Genomic DNA, 15,255 nt, shown 5'->3' with positions numbered 1-15,255 from the left:
GGAATATGACTACCACTAATCTCTCACAGCTTGATTAGTTTTTACAGATATTTTTGTCTGCTGTGGGGCAAGAATAAGAGAAATACATATTATGTATAAAAACCTACGTTTAAGGGTTGATCATATTGATTATTGGTATATTAAGACCATTAAATGAACAGCATAGTTCATAGTTTAAATGCCAAAACAAGAACCATTTATTGGTGAAATACCACGTTTCTCCATAATACATGTTGACACCTAATCTGCAATTTACCTTGCCACTTTTTTCACAACTTCCAAAATCACTGTTGAAAAAAGAAAATACTCAAGTTGTGACAATTTTTTTCCAAATATAAAACAAAAGAAACTTAATCACTATATGAAATTAAAGACAAGTTTATTTACTTTGTTCATTGTGTTTATTGCATCTCAAAGGGCACACATGCACTGGGGATTCCAAACAAAATACAAAGGAAAGCCATTTTGAAATGTACTTTGTATAATTTTCCCCGATTACAGTGTATGTTTATCCCCACAGTAAATCCAGAAACAACCACTTATCTTATGGTACCATACATCAATTACATAGTTAATTTGAAAGACTTACAGAAGGTGAATGTCTTTCTAGCCCGATATGCTTTCACAAACAGCTGCCAAGCCACTTTTCAACACTGATAAACAGTGACTTCATTTGAATGCATCAAAAACTTAAGCCAAGACACCAGCGTAAAGACTATGAACAATGAAAATGCGATCACAAATTTAAAAAATAAATTATTATGTAATAGTGTTAACAGAAGAACTTGATGTAGACAGAGGGAATATACTTCCTGCACATTTTGAGAATAATAGACTAAACAAACAAACAGGCAAATTAACAAAGATGATCACAAAACAAAGTAAAAAATAAATTGCTAACTTATCGAGATGGTCTGGCGAAAGGTGATCCAAAAAAGTCTGTTTTCAAGAATTTAAATCCCTCAAAATGACAGACACATTTGGCTTCTTTTTTTGCTTCACTGTGCTAAACAGTTTACCTGGGGTCAAGCCCATTAAACTGACACATATGCTGATCCATGTACAAAAAATTAAATGTATAATTAAAATATACAATTTAAATAAAATAGTGATAAATAAGAATTTCTTTCCGATATGATGTTCATGCTTGTTACAGTAGCCTCAAAGAGCTGTGTGTGTGTCATGGAAGATTGCATTTTTTAAATATTAATTTAAATTATAAATATTTCTTAGCATATACAGTACCACAAAAATAAAACAATTTCCACAACAACGCAAGTTCCCATGAATGGAAAAGTAGCCTACACAAAAGAACAGACCTTTGTATATACGGAGAGGGTTCGCCTTGCTACTCGATATGATCATCACACCATGTACGTTTTTGTAACGAATACACAGGTAAAACGCAAATGCTGTGGTTTGTCAAAAAGGTATATACATAAAAGCCTCCAAAACACAGACACATTGCTCCGAGTGGATCACCAAAAACAGTTGCATCATCTGCCCTCAAAAGTTTAGAAAACACTAGAAGGCATCAATAACATACATCCATTGTTTAAACTGTAAGACACAGAAGGAACCCTTTTTCACAAAAATGGAGGTAAGAGTAGGGATAACAGCTAAGGTAGTACACATTCCTAATGTTCACTTTCACAGCTGTGCTACAACTTTCAGAAGTAAAATTAGGTCTGAAGAAGCACTGGGTTTGGTAGTGGTGGCTCATTTCAAACTGAGCTTAAATAGGTCACTGGTAGGCTCCAAACTCTCACATTCCCATCACAAAAGTGCAACTGTAAAGAGAAAACACAACAGTTAGAACTGCACTCACACCCATTTCCTCAGTAATTTCCACATTTTGTTTGTCCATTTTAAATCAGAAACATGACATTGTTCACCAGGTCACTTTCTGGGTTCATAAATTGTAACATTTTAGGGTTTTTCTTTTTTTCTTTTTTTCTTTTATTTTTTTAAAGAGTCGGCGGCAATAGTAATATTCTGATTTATTAATTAAAAGGGCCACCAGTAAACGAGGTCCCAATACATCTCAAAATCCAAGTATACTCCATGACAAAGCAACATTCTAGAATGTGTACTGCTGATGATTGGTAAAGACCAGACTTGGTAAAGTGAGCTGTCTTTTTAGTCTATAGTGAATGGCTACTTTAAATTATAAATTCCAAGAAGAAATCTTCTCCCTCATGATGATGGGGGTGAATTACACCACTGGGTTCCCTTTTGAACAATAGTTCCTCCATAAATTGGAGAGATTTTCCCTTACCACCTATCGTAAGTCAAGCCACTAGTCTTTACTAAATAATCTTCAAGGCATAAAAACTAAATACAATAAATGTCAAATGTATTCAGAAGTCGAGAAGTTAAAGCTCAGTACCGTGTTTACATGCAAGGAAAGTGAGTATAATTATGAGTTAATTTTCTAACCATCCAACTTAATGATCTAGGCTCATGCTAATGATATAGGTCTCTTGTAGGATTAAGTTGCTCGTGCACAGCATACAAACCCAACAGTTCTGTGGTGACTTCATACCAATGATAGCACACAGAGCACAAGTGTCCACGTGATCCCTAAATAGGCGAGGCAGAGGGAAAGTTGCTACAAGCAGCCAATGAAACATCAATCATGATTTAAACATGGATCACTGCAGCTTAGGCTACCTAAGCAGAAAACAATGGAGAGTAAAGCGACAGAATATATCAAAATAAGAGAACATGCATTGGCAAAGCCAACAGGTTTTGCCTATTGTGCGAGTCATGCTGTTTTTTTTTTTTGTTTTTTTTATTTATTTTTTTACTTTAAGTAATATTGCACAGCAGCTCAACTGCTCTGCAATATGTAAAACAAAAACTGACAAAGTCAACATGATTCGCATAGGTGGAACCTATAGGCTTTGCCAATGCTTGTTACCTTTTACCACACTGATTACAGTGGGGTTAGTGCTATATAAATGCCACAATGCTATACATTTGCATTAATTTTTTAGCTGCACATCAGATGTTTACCCTTCCACCAGTTTGCTTCTGTAATCCTCTTTGTGATTAAATGAAAGGAGAAATAACTTTGGTGTGATAACTGGTTCTCTAAAAATCGCAAACTCGAGAACTGGAAAAATGCCTAATTAGGACATGGAATGGCCTTTTTACTACTCACAAGTACTGGCACAAATGTTGAGAAACACATGGTGGCATGGCAAATCACCAAAATTGTGATAATCTTGTGCAAATAAGGAAATTGTTACTTACCCAGTAAGTGGCATGTAGTGCTGTAGATTCACATGCGTTGGATAAGTCCACAATCTAGTGTTGGACTACGAGTGTCACAAGTTGTTTTTCTTCTAAGAATGTTTTCGAGTCACAAGACCGAGTGACTCCTCCTCTCGGTGACAGTGCTCATGGGCAATGAGTCCTTTGTTAGATAGTTTTCCCGCAGGAGGGTGAAGTAAAGAGTATGGAAAATGTCACTTACCCGGTGTACATCTGTTCGTGGCATGTAGTGCTGCAGATTCACATCATCTGCATAGCTCTTCCGACATCTAGTGTTGGGCTCCGAGTGTTACAAGTTGTTTTTCTTCTAAGAAGTCTTTTTGGAGTCACAGGATCGAGTGACTCCTCCTCTCGGTTACAGTGCGCATGGGCATCGACTCCATGTTAGATTGCTTTCCCGCAGAGGGTAAGGTAGGAGTGATAGAGTATAAAGAAAAGAGATGTCCATGCTAAATTTAAACATATATATATACATATATATATATATATATATATACATATGTATAAATGTTAACTCAAATGACTACAGGCTGCCGGGGAGGTAGGAGGGTGCATGTGAATCTGCAGCAGAACATGCCACAAACAGATGGGGTAAGTGACATTTGCCGTCCGATGGCATGTGTAGCTGCAGATACACATGCTGTGCATAGACTACAAAGCAGTTAGTCCTCCCATAAAAGCGGTGGTTAGCCTGTAGAAGTCAGAGGTGTTTTAAATAATGTTCTGAGTACAGCTTGACCCACTGTGGCTTGCTGTGTTGCTAAAAAAACTACACAATAGTGTTTAGTAAATGTATGTGGTGATGACCAAGTAGCTGCTTTACATATTTCAGCCATTGGTATGTTTCCTAAAAAAGCCATTGTATCGCCTTTCTTCCTTGTGGAATGTGCTTTAGGAGTAACTAAGAGTTGTCTTTTGGCTTTAACGTAGCATGTTGTCCATACGGATCAGAACCACTTTGTGGGAGAGTTGTGGCAGAAATGCTTTGAGCGCTAGAAGGACGGCTAATAACTCCAAGTAGTTGATGTGATAAGTTTGTGAAATGGGATCTTATCTGCCTTGTATTCTAAGGTAGTTGAGGTGATGTATCTGTAGTGAGAGTGATTTGAGGCACAGGGTCTTGAAAGGGTAGCCCTTTTGAAAGGTTGGTGGGATTCTACCATTGCAGAAAGGGGTAAGTCTCTCAGTCCAGCAACACTAGATCCCGAAGATGACCCTGTGACTGAGACCATTGATGAGACAGACACTGCTGTAATGATGCATGTGTAGTCTGGCATGAAGAACTATGGCAGCGCAGGAAGCCATCATCCCTAATAGCTGCATCAACAGTCTGACTGTGTAAATATGGTTCTCCTTTAATTGAGACAGAAGAGTTTGCAAAGCTTGAAGCCATGCTGGGATTGGATATGTCAACCTTGAATGAGTATTGAGAATTGCTCCCAGATAAGGCTGTATCTGTGAGGGGTGGAGATAGGATTTGAGAACGTTGATTGTGTAGAAGGTTTCCTGTGTACCGAGTATGCTTCTGTCATTGTTGGATGATACTGGTTTTGATGAGCCAATTGCCCAAATATGAGAAAACGTGAATATGTTGGCTTCTGAGGAACGCAGACACTACTGCTAAGCTTTTTGTGAATATGCTGGGATCGGTTGTTACCCTGAATGGTGGAACCTTGAATTGATTATGTTTTCCCGAAAAGACAAATCAGAGATATTTGTGATGTGCTGGATGTATGGGAATGTGAAAATAAGCATCTTTGAGATCTAATGCTGTCATATAATTTCTATGCTGTAATACGGGAATAACATCTTGCAGAGTGACTGTATGAAAATGCTCTGAAGGTATGTATAGGTTAAGAGGTTAGAGGTCCAGAATTGGTTTAATGAGCCGTCTTTCTTTGGTGTAAGGAAGTTTAGGGAATATACTCCTAACTCTTGTTGAGATAGGGGAACTAGTTCTATAGCCCCTTTGAGATTAAGGCATTGTACCTCTTTTAAGAGAATGAGATCATTGCGTGAGTTTGTGAACATGAGAGGGCATATTTGGTGGAGTGGAAATTAGTTCTAGACTATAACCATGTTGGATAATTGACTGAACTCATTGATCTGTGATGATACTATAACATTGAGGACAGATATTTGCTAGTCTTCCACCCAGCGGAGAGGTGTGAGCTGTTGGGATTTGTAAGAAGTCACTGTCTTGTATTTGAGGCAAAATGTCTAGAGGTGGACGCCTTACCTCTGCCTCTTATTTGCGCCCCTGTAAGAGCCTCTGAAGGAACCTCTATTGTACCTTGTTTGGTTTGGGAGGTGGAAGGCTCGTTAGATGACTTGAAACCTCCCCTTAATGTTGGCCTACAAAAAGTACCCCTAGTTGGTTTAGTTACTAAGCCCCCCATTACTTTAGCTGTTTGAGTCTTTTTTCAGCTTGTCAATAGTGGTATCAACCTCTGGGCCAAATAAGTGTTCTTCATCGAAAGGCATGTTGACAATTGCCTTTGTATTTCTGGCTTGAAGCCTGAGCACTTCAACCAAGCATGCCTTCTTATGAGAACACTGGTGTTAACACCATGTGCTGCTGTATCTGCTGCATCAATGGCACATCAGATTAAATTGTTTGAGATGGCCCCCCCTTTGGGACTATCTCCGGACCTCTTTTTGATGTTCTTGTGGATGATACTGGAGCAGTTACTCCATTTCTTCCCAGTGAGCCCTGTCATACCTTACTAGGAGTGCCTGAGAATTTGCAATTCTCCAGTGATTTGCAGCTTGAGCACCACCCTTTTGCCCACTGCGTGCTTTTTTTTTTTTTGCTCTCCTTATCAGTAAGAGGAGCATCTCCTCTGGACTGACTTGGCACGCTTTTGTGCCGCACGTACGATTAGAGTCTGGTGGTAGTTGTGATTTTATAAATGTTGGATCTGAGGGTGCAGCTCTGTATTTTTTTTACTCGACCCTTGGTGTAATCACTCTTGACCTAACAGGTTCTTTGAGGATCTCGGTGGCATGTCTAAGCATACGTGGCAGCATGGGTAGGAACTGACTCTTTATGGGTGTTGATGAAAGTGTCAAAGAGGAAATCCTCTTTGCTAGGGTCAGTGTGCATATGTACATTATGATATACCGTTGCACTTGCAATAACTTGGTTGTATGCTGTTGTTTCATCAGGGGGTGAAGGCCTGGAGTACAAAACAGCTACATTGGAGAGTATGGGATCTGGATCATATAAATGCCATGGATCTACATCTTGTGGAACATAACCTAAGTCATCTCTATGAGGTGATGATTACCCTTATGGAGAGAATTGTGGCTGTATGAAAGATGTAGGAAATTGTGGTGATGGTGGAGTAAGAGGAAGTACAGGAGAGTGAGGTGGAGAAGGCTGAGGTTGATCTGGATCCTTGTCTTTGTCCTTGGAGGCTTTTTTTTTTTTCTTTCTTTTTTTTTTTTAGGAGGAGGAGCAGTGTCCAATGTTTCTTGAAAGGTAGGGTCTCCTTTTAATTGGAACAGGCGGAGAAGCAATTATTTTCCTTGTTCCTATTTGTATATGAATTTTGCGCTGACGAGCGTCCATGACTTCCAAAATGGGGTCCACTTGCGAAGTCCCTTCAGCTGAAATTGTGGAGTCTTCTGTAAGCATAATTTTCGATTCTGAAATTTTCGGCATTGGAGTTATTCGGAACGAAGGTGTCGGCTCCGAAGCTGATGTTGAAAGCTTCCTTTTCAGAGCCTAAGTGCTCGAATTGAAAGCTTGACTCGATCCCGATATTGGGTGGGATGCTGTTGAGTCTTTGGTCAGTGCCGAAGACACCTTGGTCTTTGCAACTTTCAGTGCTGAACCGTAGCGTGGGGCATCTGAATATAATTTTCAGATCCTACCATGGGCCGAAGGCAGTGGTGGACCGATGACCAGCTTGGAAGTCTTTTTCAACATCTTTATGTGCAAAGATGGGGCTGTTGTACTCACATACTATGTTGCTGGAATTGACTGGCTCTCGATGTCAGAATCTTCATCCAAGTTGGAGTCTCGGGTAGAGAGGGCTGCCTGATGTTCAGTTTCTTCTTGTGCATGTTCCTCTCCGAAGATGTCAGGAGTGTTGCCCAGTGTCTTGGACGTCATCTCCAATGACGCGCTCTTCAGTCCTGGAGTCTTTTTCGATCAGGCGTCGCAGGTCTCTTCTTTAAGTTCCGGGGACAAGCACAAGTTACACATCAAGTGTTGATCTGTGTATGGCAACTTGGAAGGCATTGAGGACAGAACCCAAATGGAGTTCGTCCCATTAGCCCAGCATTTTTTGGCAGCAAATTAACAGAGTAGGCCCAAGAAGGGTTTGAACGCCATTAGGGGCGTTGAACCGACCCCGACGCTGAAAATCAGATTGATTAGTTAAAGTGTGGAAATATACTATCAAAATACTATACCGTTGGTGAAAAAATGACGGAAAGGAAAGTTCGAAAGATCGACCCGAGAGGAAACACGTCCAAACAAGACAGTGAAGAGAAAAAAAAATCTAACAAAAGGACTCAATGCCCATGCGCACTATCACAAAGAGGAAGAGTCACTTGATCTTGTGACTCGAAAAGATTCTTCGAAGAAAAACAACTTGTAACACTCCGAGCCCAACACTAGATGGGATACTTATGCAAAGCATATGTACCTACTGCCACACATGCCATTGAACAATAAATTACTGAAGTACACCATGGTGACAGGCTTTCTAGTATTTGCTGAAATTCAACTTACGGGCAGAGAAGTAGATGCAATTTTAAGGAGAACAATGCACTGGTCTCAATCTAAGATAAACCACCTCTTTCCCCTCCACACACAAAATTAGAGACAATGGGCATGCACAGGTGGAAGTAACAGACAGTGTCAGTACTAAAAAGTGCCTTCTGTCTGCTTGAAGTTTGGTAGGTGTTCGCGTGTTGCACATGGTAGTTTTTGAATAGGACGTGGTGTACGGGCCGAAATGTTGGGTAGGTTGCACGAATAGAGTGGTGCAAAGGTATGTAGCGCTAGGAAGAGCTGCTGCATGCTCCTGCTTCATTCATATTTAAGGTATAGCCTATCAATCCAGGTATAAGGTATACTCACCAATGCCAGCCTTAAGGTATGGTCTCCAATTCTAGTCTCCTAGCTACCCGTTCACTTCAGCAAAGTTTACTCTAAAAAAGCTGATCTCCATGAAGTGCTCACAATATGGAATGTATGATGAATATAACTTTAGAAAGCATACATGTGCTGATAACTATTTTGTTATTTCCAAACTCTATTTTACTTGTTTTATTCATGTCAGAACGATGACAAAGATTCCAGTTGACTTGCTGGGTTCGAACCTGCGAGCAAAATGTTAAATCCAGCACTTGTAATGGATGCAACAGTCAACTGCACCACTATATAAGGCCTAATTTATGGGGTTTTCTCACTACAGACAAACCAATAGGTTATTTTGCATTAGCATAGTAAAGGTGTGACTGAAGCAAACACAAAATAAAACAAATAAAAAATAACTTCCACTAGCAGTCACAAAGAAAGCAAAAAAAAGGAGTCATAAGAAAGACAGTAAAACAAAAACAGCAGATGACTTAGCAACCAAAGACATTAACTGAAATCTTTCCAAACGGCGCTGCCAATGTTTTCAAAAGCAAATCATATGTTTTGACTCCTCAAATAGGTTTACTCACTGATTTCACAGACACTAGAGGTAACACACTGTGTACACATTCACCCCCACCCCTTACAACTTAAAAAAACTGCCAAACAGTTGTACATTCTCATAGCGGTTCCGAAAAGAATTACATGAAAGTCTCGGGGAAGACTCTCCGTCTTCTTGGCGCAGTAGGATGGAAGTGTAATGGATGACGGCAGGAAGGAAGTTTCTGGATGAGGGTCACTTTGCGCAGTGCGCACAAAGTGTTGTAGTTTTTACGGAAACCCAAGATATCGGTGCTGTAGGTCCAGTTCAGTTACGAAGAAGATATTTAATACTGCAATAATATTTTAATATATTCAATAAAATGAAAAAGCAAATCTGGCAGTTGTAAAATAAACAAAACTTTGTTTGGAACAATCATGGAACTCGTGCCTTCACATTTAAATGGCCGGAAAAGCAAGTATGGCAAAGCATAAAAGAAGCTAGAGTAAGGGTTAGATCAGCCAACCTGGAAGCTGGGAAACAGAGTTGGAGTCCCCCCGGAGGCACAACATCCATTGTTTCTGTGCAAATTGCTTAATCGCTCCATGTCTGTAAAGAGCTCCAACTCGTTCGTGCGATGTGTAAAATAGCAAATCAAGTAAGAAAATAAATAAACAAAGGTTCCTTTGTTACAATACCGAAACTCGTGTCTTCACATTTAAAGGGCCAGAAAAGCAAGTAAGGCGAGGCAGAAAAGAAACTAGCTGTAAGGTTCAGAGAGGGCGACCTGGAAGATGGAGAACAGGGTTCAAGTCTCCGATGGGAGGCACAACATCCATTGTTCTGTGTAATCATTTAATCTCTCCAGGTTTGAGGTATTTGTAAAATAGTAAATCAATTAAGAAAAAATTATAGCAAAGGCCATGGAAACAGTAGTCCCCAAAAGTGGATGTAAACCGTACTTGGGCCTCAGGACACTCATAAGAGCAAACACAATGAGGAAGAGCAGGAAATAGTATGCCACAGCCAACAGAAAATGAGGAAAAGTAAGTGGCAAGCACAAGATATATAATAACAAAGGATTTCACAAACACAGCGCAAACACTGTGCAGGTGAAAGCTAAAAACCAGAGCAATGCCCTACGTAGGAATACACTGAACATTAGGCAAGCAGGTTAATAATCCTCAACCATCAGCAGAATACATGAAAAAGAAAACCAAAACCCTTGTACAGAAAGTGGTCATGCCTGTGCATGAAATTCACAGCCGCATGGCACCTAATGTCAATCAATTAATCAATCAGTGTATTTGTAGAGCGCACTACCACCTGTGAGAGTCTCAAGGCACTGAGGGGGGGGGGGGGCAGGGGGTGAGTGCTTCTACTGCTCAAATAGCCAGGTTTTGAGCTCCTTCCTGAAAATCAGCAGGTCTTCGGTCTGTCGCAGGGGCAAAGGAAGGGTGTTCCAGGTCTTGGCTGCGAGGTGGGAGAAGGATCTGCCTCCGGTAGTTGCTCTCCGGATGTGGGGGGCGGTGGCGAGGTCAGCTGAGCGGAGTTGGCGGGAGGGGTTGTAGAAGGTGAGTCGTCTGTTGAGGTAGGCTGGCCCAGTGTTGTGGAGCGCCTTGTGTGCGTGGGTGAGGAGCTTGAAGGTTATCCTTTTGTTGACGGGGAGCCAGTGTAGGTCTCTCAGAAGGGGGGTGATGTGGCTGTGGGCATCGAGGATCAGGAGTGCGGAGGCGTTTTGTAGGAGTTTGGCCGGGGCTCCTGCATAGAGGGTGTTTTCGTAGTTAAGTTTGCTGCTGACGAGGGCTTGGGTGACTGTTCTTCTTGTATCTGCGGGGACCCATCTGTAGATCTTGCGGAGCATGTGGAGGGTGTTGACGCAGGTTAAGGAGACATCGCTGACTTGCTTGGTCAAGGAGAGTGCTGAGTCGAGGATGATGCCCAGGTTGCGTGCGTGGTGGGTGGGTTTTGGGCCGCTCCCAGAGCGGTCGGTCACCAGGAGTCGTCCCAGGCTGAGGGGTTGGCGCCGAAGATGAGGACCTCCGTCTTATCAGAGTTCAATTTCAGTTTGCTGTTCCTCATCCATTCGGCGACGGTCTTCATTCCTTCGTGGAGGTTGGATTGGGCGGTGAGGGGGTCTTTGGTGAGGGAGAGGATCAGTTGGGTGTCGTCGGCGTAGGAGATGATGTTGAGGTTATGCAGCCGGGCGAGCGGGGCCATGTAGATGTTGAAAAGTGTAGGGCTGAGGGACGAACCTTAGGGAACGCCGCAGATGATCTTAGAGGCTTCAGAGCAGAAAGGGGGAGGTGGACACTCTGGGTTCTGCCGGAGAGGAAGGAGGTGGTCCACTCCAGAGCCTTGTCCCAGATCCTTGCGTTGTGAAGGCGTGTGCATAGGATGCGATGGCAGACGGTGTTGAAGGCAGCCGAGAGGTCCAGGAGGATGAGGGCCGCAGTTTCGCTGTTGTCAAGCAGGGTCCTGATGTCGTTCGTGGCGGCGATGAGGGCGGTTTCCGTACTGTGGTTGCTGCGGAACCCTGACTGGGATGGGTCCAGGATGTTGTTTTCTTCGAGGTAGTGGGTCAGTTGTCTGTTGACGATCTTCTCAATGACCTTGGCCGGGAATGGGAGCAGGGAGATGGGGCGGAAGTTCTTGAGGTCTCTCGGGTCCGCCTTGGGTTTCTTGAGTAGGGGTTTGATCTCAGCATGCTTCCAGCTCTCGAGATAGGTCGCGGTCTCGAAGGAGAGGTTGATGACTTTGCAGAGGTGGGGTGCAATGGTGGCGCTTGCTTTGTTAAAGATGTGGTGCGGGCATGGGTCTGACGGAGATCCAGAGTGGATGGAGCCCATGGTTTTGATTGTCGTCTTCGTTCACGTTGGCCCAGACTAGCAGTGGGTTGTAGTTGAAGGTTGGAGGAGAGTCTGAGGAGTCAGTGATTGGCGGGTGGTCTGGCTGTTGAAGCTGTCATGGATGTCTGATCTTGTGGTGGAAGAAGGTGGCGAGGGAGTTGCACAGGTCTTGTGAAGGTGGGATGTCATTTGTGCTGGAGCTGGGGTTGGAGAGTTCATTCACGATGTTGAAGAGCTCCCTGCTGTTGTGTGCATTGTTGTCCAGGCGGTCTTTGAAGGAGGTTTTCTTGGCAGATCTGATGAGGTGATGGTGATTGCGTATGGCGTTCTTGAAGGCGGCATGGTTGTCCGGAGTCTGTTCGAGGAGCCACTTTCTCTCCAGTTTCCAACAGGTTTGCTTGGAGACTTGAAGGCCCAAGGTGAACCAGCTGGCTCTCTTGTTGGCACCTCTGTTGGAAGGTTTATTGATCGGGGCAAGGGTGTTGGCACAGTCTTCGATCCAGCGCCAGAGGTTGTAGGCTGCGAGGTCGGGATTGGTGGGTGGTTTTCGGGTGAGGTTGGTGTTCAGCTGGTCTTGGCTGATTTTGCTCCAGTTGCGGCGGGGGATCTGTTGGGTGTGGTGGTGCGTGGTAGGTTTCTGGAAGGTGAAATGGATGCAGCGGTGCTCAGTCCACGGGAGTTCGGTGGTGTGGCTGAAGGTGACGTGGGGGCTAGCAGAGAAGACGGGGTCCAGCATGTGGCCGGCGGAGTGTGTTGGGGTAGTGACGAGTTGTTCGAGCCCAAGGGTGGCAAGGGTGTCGCTTAGGGTGGTGGTGTTGGGATCGTTGTTATTCTCCAGGTAAAAGTTCAGGTCGCCGAGGAGGACGTAGTCAGCGGAGGCTAGGGCGTGCCTGCTGGCAAGGTCGGCAATGGCGTCGCAGAACTGAGGCCAAGGTCCGGGGGGTCTGTAGATGAGGGTTCCTCTGAGGGTGGTGTTGGGGTTGGTGTGTATCTGGAAATGCAGGTGTTCGGCGGTGCTGAGGTGTCGTCGGTATAGGCGGTGACCCTGATGGTGTTCTTGTGGAAGATGGCAATTCCGCCTCTGACTCCGTTGGTGCGATCCCTGCGTGATCTTTTACCCGTCCGGAATGGCTATGGCGATGTCTGGGGCCGAAGAGGCATTCATCCAGGTCTCCGTCAGGAAGGCAACATCCGGGGTGGAGGTGTCGAGCAGGTCCCAGAGTTTGACGGCATGTTTGCGTGCGGAGCGAGTGTTAAGTAGGATGCATTAGAGGTAGTTGCGGTCAGGCTCAGCAGGTGGTTGGATGATTTGGAGGGTGATGAGGCTGCAATTCCGGCAGGTGAAGGGTCCCTGGGTGTGCTTAGGGGAGGCCAGGAAGCAGGCGTGTGCTCGTCCGGTGTTGAGTGCGGTGCTGGCGGTGTAACGGCGTTGCTGGCCGTGCTGGTTTTGGGGACCAGGTGTCCTGGCGCTCGGCGTGGTCAGGCTTGCCTTAGGTGCGCTTTTGGCGCGCCAGTGGCGCGTCCGTGCTGCAGCTGCCATATGAGGGAAGGTGGGAGTTAGTGGCAGCAGGGAGGAGGGAGGTGAGCGAGCAGCGAATTGGAGAGCAGGGGGTGGGGATGCAGGGATGCCGCGGCGGGAAAAGCGATAACTGAAGTGGAGGGAGGGGGGCTGCAGGGACTCAGCGGCAGGGGTCGAGGGGAAGGAAAAAGAACAAAAAAGAATCACGGGCACCTGGAAGCAGAGGCAGCACCGGCACGCAGTGCAGGGGAGCGACCTGCCTGAAGCAGGGTCAAGGGTCGCTCCACTCACCGCGCCGCGGCTGCCATATGAGGGGAGGTGGGAGTAAGTGGCAGCAGGGAGGAGGGAGGGGAGCGAGCAGCGAATGGGAGAGCAGGGGGCGGGGCTGCAGGGGCGGGAAAAGGGAAAACTGAAGTGGAGGGAGCGCGGCAGGGCCGCAGCGGCAGAGGTCGAGGGGAAGGAAAAAGAACAAAAAAGAATCACGGGCACCTGGAAGCAGAGGCAGCACCGGCACGCAGTGCTGGGGAGCGACCTGCATGAAGCAGGGTCAATGGTCACTCCTCTTACCGCGCCTCTGCTGCCATATGAGGGGAGGTGGGAGGGAGTGGCAGCAGGGAGGAGGGAGGGGAGCGAGCAGCGAATGGGAGGGGAGCAAGTAGCGAATGGGAGAGCAAGGGGGGGCCGCAGGAGCGGGAAAAGGAAAAACTGAAGTGGAGGGAAGGTGGGGCGGGGCGGGGCCGCAGGGACGCAGGGGTCGAGGGGAAGGAAAAAGAACAAAAAAGAATCACAGGCACCTGGAAGCAGAGGCAGCACCGGCATGCGGTGCAGGGGAGCGACCTGCCTGAAGCCATGTGTCAATATCTATTTGACTGTTTTACAAATAATTCTTGCTCGTGCCACTAGATGGCACAATACGCTGCTATTCAGCATAGGTAAGAACCAGGATGAATAATTACCAACATGCAGATATTAATGGAGAAATATCACTGATGCTCCAATCAAAGGACACACACATTTCTACTTTTCACAGCAAATATAGCGTAGCGTGTACCGGCAATTGTAAGCCACATTACATATTTGTCGCTCCCATGGCTCACAAGATTCTAATGCCCTAGTAACCAGAAGTTAACCTAATAATAAAATCAGTAGGCTGACAATTGGTCTTTAAGTGTTCTCCTGTCAGGATCCACATTCTTAGAGAAGGCTCTCCATGCAACAGGTTACAAACATGTCTTGCTTGATCTAAGCATAGGTTTTTAAAACTCTTCTACCTTATTTCTATCCTAAGCTTGAAAGGTGACATACTTTCTCATCAGTAACGTATTAGCAATTTCACTATGTTGTTGAGCCACAGTAAGATGATAGTGCAGTTGTTTTCTTGAGGTCAATTGATAACAAAATGAAAGGACAGACATGGAAATACAGTAGAGTAACTAACGTAATTCTTAAGAGAAATTCCTGCCACTGCTATAAGATCCTTCAACTAAAGATCAGCAAATGTGAATAGGTAGTTAGCCTTATAGAGTAAGGCAGAGTTTTAATTGTTATCCAGAGCTTGAAGATACCATAGGAACATTTTTACGATCTCACTATCAAGGAAGAGAAGGAGCTATGAGAATATATACAAAGAACTCTTGCCGAGGGACTTATCTGCCACTCAACCTCTTAGGCTGTTAATGGAGAATTATATCTATGCAGTGATGACTATGAACTAAACGTTATAAGAATAAAAAAAAACTATCTCTTTCCTCTCATCTCAGTGCTCCTTGATTAAATATGTACGGCTTTTGTCTTTACATAAATAGATTTAAAAGGGGTACACAATGTTCTTCACATTAGGATACAGAATGAATGGAAACCATGTATAAAACTACATGGCAGTTTTTCCATCACTTAATAAATTAAATATTTATGGATACTTTGGACATCTACGTTATTGTATACCTTGAAGACAACCCAAGGTTTTCTAACA

The 15,255-nt window shown here is 44.5% G+C and overlaps 1 long non-coding RNA gene across 1 annotated transcript in view; it reads right to left on the bottom strand.

Annotated features, from left to right (window-relative positions):
- Nucleotides 1-362: 362 nt before the first annotated feature.
- LOC138296465 (uncharacterized) overlaps nucleotides 363-15,255 on the bottom strand; it is an 81,347-nt gene continuing 66,454 nt past the window's right edge. Inside the window, exon 5 of the long non-coding RNA XR_011203838.1 lies at nucleotides 363-1,790. This is a non-coding gene — a long non-coding RNA (uncharacterized lncRNA). The remainder of the gene's footprint in view (nucleotides 1,791-15,255) is intronic.

The sequence above is a fragment of the Pleurodeles waltl genome, chromosome 5 (assembly GCF_031143425.1).
Source record: "Pleurodeles waltl isolate 20211129_DDA chromosome 5, aPleWal1.hap1.20221129, whole genome shotgun sequence".
In the NCBI taxonomy this organism is placed as follows: Eukaryota; Metazoa; Chordata; class Amphibia; order Caudata; family Salamandridae; genus Pleurodeles; species Pleurodeles waltl.
The sequence above is the reverse complement of the archived record's forward strand: the minus strand, read 5'-3'. Positions and strand labels throughout refer to the sequence as shown.